General features: G+C 35.2%; 1 pseudogene; it reads left to right on the top strand.

Moving 5' to 3' along the window:
• Positions 1-264: 264 nt before the first annotated feature.
• On the top strand, positions 265-606 carry LOC123388534 (annotated as a pseudogene).
• The last annotated feature ends 4,368 nt before the right edge of the window (positions 607-4,974 follow it).

The following is a 4,974-nucleotide window of genomic DNA, read 5'->3' as shown; positions in this document are numbered from 1 at the left end:
AGGGAGACAAGCCATAAGTGACTCTTAATCTCACAAAACAAACTGAGGGTTGCTGGGGGGAGGGGGTTTGGGAGAAGAGGGTGGGATTATGGACATTGGGGAGGGTATGTGCTTTGGTGAGTGCTGTGAATTGTGTAAACCTGGTGATTCACAGACCTGTACCCCTGGGGATAAAAATATATGTTTATAAAAAATAAAAAATTATATTAAAAAAAAGAAAGAAAAATAAAGAAGATATTTCTGTAATGTATCTTTAAAAAAAAAAAAGAAGCCATAAGAAGGCTACCTGAGAACCTTTATAATGACAGGATGTTTCGCATTAAGAGGGCATTGGACCTGACCATGAGGCATCAGATCTTGCCTAAAGAGCAATGGACAAAATACTAGGAGGATAAATTCTACCTTGAACCGTATCTGAAAGAAGTTATTCGGGAAAGGAAAGAGAGAGAAGAATGGGCAAAGAAGTAATCATGGAGTTGAAAACTGTCATTGCATCTGCCCTCAAGTATTTTTAAGAAGTTGAATAAAGCTGAAATGTACAATTTAGAACTATCTGAGCTGCAAATGTATTGCTTTAAATAAATATCTATTATGATTAAAAAAAAAGAATTACTAAAATCAAAAACAGAAGACAAAAGTGTTAGTGAGGATGTGAAAAAGGGAACTTTTGTGCATTGTTAGTGGGAATGCAAGCTTATTTAGTCACTGTGGAATACATTTTATAAGTTCCTCAAAAAATAATAATAGGATTAATGTATGATCCAGAAATTACACCACTGAGTTTTTTCCCAAAGAAAATGAACCCCCTAATTAAGAAAGATATATGTTCCCATGAGCTTTTTGCATTATTTACAATAACATAATGGAAGCAATCCAAGTGCCCACTGATAAATGAATGGATAAAGTGTATGTAGTATATATACACAATGGAATATTAATTATAAAAAAGAGTGAAGTATTAACATTTGCAACAACATGAATGGATCTAGAGGGTATAATGCTAGTGAAATATGTCAATAAGAGAAAGACAAATAGCTTAATGTGAAATCTAAGAAGAACAATAGATTCATGTGGAATCTAAGAAAGAAAACAAATGACCAAAGAAAAAAAAGAGACAAACAAAAAACCTCAGCAGACTCTTAAATACAAAGAACAAACTGGTGATTACCGGAGAGGAGTTGTGGTGAGGGAAATGAGTAAAATAAGTGGAGGGATTAAGAGTGCACTAATCACGAAGAGCAATGAATAAGGTAAAGAATTGTTGAATTACTATATTGTACACCTGAAATAATGTAGCACTCTATATTAATTATATGGAAGTGTAAAATAAATATATAGTATTAATTATGATAATAATAATAAATGCAGGTATATTGTTGTTTAAATAAATTGCAGTACCCTTGGTTCTTTCTTGAAGAGTTCAATACTTATGGTAAAGGATAGATAAGATAAATGAGAGGATGGAAAGCAAATAGTAAGAGTCTATGAGATGTGGCCAAAGAAAATTTCCATTATGGTAAGCTCCAGCTTTCACTCAAAATAATGGAACATTCCTCTTCTGTCAACATTTTTATCAACATAGATGATACGAGGAGATTATGCTGAGTAAAATAAGTCAAGCAGAGAAAGTCAATTATCATATGGTTTCACTGTGGAGCATAAGGAATGACATGGAAGACATTAAGAGAAGTAAAGGAAAAGTAAATTGGAGTAAACTGGAGGGGTAGATGGAACATGAGAGACTGTGGACTCTGAGAAACAAACTGAGGGTTTTGGAGGGGACGGAGGTGGGGGAATGGGTGAGCCTGGTGGTGGGTGCTAAGGAGGGCACTATTGCATGGAGCACTGAGTGTAGTGCATAAACAATGAATCTTGAAACACTGAAAAAATAAAAATAAATTTTAAAATAATAGAAATTCACTGTAGAATCACTCTGGGGATGAATTATAATTGTGCAGAAATTTTGCTGAGTTGCTTAGTCATTCAGTTTTCTGAACTAAGGACACAGTGATCTACTTGTTTTCTCTTAAATACATTTTTAGGGGTGCCTGGGTTACTCAGTCGCCTTCGGCTCAGGTCATGATCCCAGCATCCTGGGATGGAGCCCCACATTGGGCTCCCTGCTCAGCAGAGAGCCTGCTTCTCCCTCTCCTTCTACCTGCTGCTCTACCTACTTGTACTCTCTATCTATGTGTCAAAAAAAAATGGAAAAAAAAACCTTAAATGTGTTTTTATGTGTCTGAAATGATAAAGACATTCACAGAGGTTTGCAGAATGTTTTTAAAATGAACAAAATACTGGGTTGTGATATTACAATTTATAATAAGATATACACTGGGTCTTCATCCCAGTTTCTGGAATAAAGGTTCTAAAACCCTTGGAAATACCTAAGTTAGGAGAGCTGCTTATGTGTCTTTTGTTTTGTCAATGATGTATCTTTTAGACTGTACCTAATATAGGGGTAGGGAGTGGGGGAATTTTCCAAGGAAACCAGCCATATGATTAGGTAGTTGGAACTTTTAACTTTCAGTCTCATCACCTGACCTCCTGGGAGGGGAGAGGGGCTGCAGTTTGAACTGATAGCCAATGACCAATTATTTAATCAACCAAGACTATGTAATGGGGTGTCCACATAAACCTAAGAGTGGGGTTAAGAATTTCAGGTAGGTGAACAAGCTGAGGTGCTGAGAGTGTACCACACCAGAGAGGGCAGAGAAGCTCCATGCCCTTTCCCCATACCATCCCCTATGCATCTCTTCCATTTGGTTGTTCCTAAGTTATATCATTTTATAATAAACCAGTGATCTATTAAGTAAAATGTCTACCTGAGTTCTATGATCTTCTTGAGCGAACTTATCAAACCAGAGGATGGGGTCATGAGAACCTCTGATTTATAGCCAGTCAGTCAGAAGTATAGATAACAACCTGTACTTGTGACTGGCACCAGAAGTCCAAGGAAGGGGTCACTAGAACTGCCAATCTATAGTCACGTGGTCAGAAGCACAGGTGATAGACAACCTGGGTTTATAATTGTTGTCCTAAGTGGGAAGAGCAGTCCTGTAGGACTGAACACTTAACCAGTGGATCTTTTGCTATATTTAGGTAGACAGCGTGAGAATTTAGTTAAATTATAAGACACCCAAATAGTGTTGGAGAATTGCCTGTTGGGGGTATGGAAAACCCCCTCCCACAATGAAAACTGGGTTTAGAAACACGAATCAACAGTCATCTAAGATATATTTGTGATTACTTCATATACCTATATTCTTAGCAACTTTGATTATTTTGCTAGAAATTCATCAGTTTTCTCAGAATTATTGTATATTTGTATTTTGAAATTATTTATTTGTATGCTTAGGGAAAATTCAGTCTGAGTGAATTCATTTGATGAGTGTTTATTAAGATCCTAGTATGTGCCAAGCACTGTGGTACTTTCTGGATATATGGCAGATATATCCAGCAGGCAAAAATGACTACCGATGTGAGGCATAATAGAGGATAATTAAAAAGTGAGAATTTGGGGGTGCCTAGGTAGCTCAGTGGATTAAGCCTCTGCCTTTGGCTCAGATCATGATCCCAGGGTCCTGGGATTGAGTTTTTCATTGGGCTCTCTGTTCAGCAAGGAGCCTGCTTCCCCCCCACTCTCTGCCTGCCTCTCTGCCTACTTGTGATCTCTGTCTGTCAAATAAATAAACAGAATAATTTTTAAAAAGTGATAATTTCATAACATATTTTTATAAATATAGATTATTTCTCAAGTATATAATTCAAAAGAAACTAAAAGATTGACAATTGGGGTTCTTTGACAATATAATTTTAACAAAAACATAATTTAAAATTATATTATTGATGGTCTGTATTTTAATTTCTTAGAAAAATGCAATTTCTGAAGTGTCCAAATGTCAAGACTGCTTTAGGGACTCATTAGAAGGAGGTTAGCTCATAGTTTTTGATTAATGAGAAAAAAGTGTGTCTCAGTAGGGTGTTGATTTCTTTAATGAATAGGTGAGTTGAAATGGTAAAAGTTATATTACTGGTATTTTGTTGAATAATTGATATATGAAAGATATTGTATATGAAATATAGTATTTATTCATTACCTAATAACCTTTGAGGTACATAATATTCCTATTCAGTGTTTAAATATAAGGATACAGGTTTACAGAGATTAAGTACCTTGTCAAAGATATCAAAACTATTAAATAGCAGAGCCAGATGTAATCTACTGCATTATTAAGTTACTGTACTTTTAAATTTACCTGAACCACCCAGTGATGCTGTCTCATTGATCTCCACTTATCATATGGTCCTCTTTCAGAAGGTTCTACTCTCCTTGTGTTTCTGTGACAAGAGTACTGAGAAGAGGGGGAATCCATCTCTCAGTTTCCTCAGTAATTTCTAATTACTTCTAAGAATAGACTGTGAGGGGGGGATTTCTACTATCCCCACTCTGAATTCCCCCTTTCATCCAGACAAAAGGTCCTTCCTAAAATATAGCAAAAATCTCTCACTAAATATTCAGTAGTAATGTCAGTTTCTGATTGATATTATTGACTAATAATGTGGGGCTAATCCTACAGAAAATCATGGAATAAGCATATTTCTTCAGTAATAGATCAGTGTCGGATATTATGCTACCACCTTTCAAAAATCATTTTCCATCACATATTTTTAGTTAGATACTATTAATGCGACTTTTGTAAAAACAAAACAAAACAAAAAACAAAAAGTAAAAATCTTGAGTTTCAGAGGGATTAAGTAACTCAACAAAGGTCACACAAATAGTGAATAATAGAGACAGAAGGTAATAGTAGTAACTGAATGTAATGCAATAGAAGAAGAGAAAGCTGAACTGAAATGTATGTCCAAAAGACAAAGTTCCATTGTAGTTTGAATATGTAATTTTAACATATTTAATGTAAAATATTACCATGAAACCTCTATGAACAACAATCCAAAGGAAAAAAACTATAC

The sequence above is a fragment of the Mustela putorius genome, unplaced genomic scaffold (genome assembly GCF_011764305.1).
Source record: "Mustela putorius furo isolate JIRA1106 unplaced genomic scaffold, ASM1176430v1.1 tig00003901_pilon_pilon_pilon, whole genome shotgun sequence".
In the NCBI taxonomy this organism is placed as follows: Eukaryota; Metazoa; Chordata; class Mammalia; order Carnivora; family Mustelidae; genus Mustela; species Mustela putorius.
This window is presented reverse-complemented; position numbering and strand designations above follow the sequence as displayed.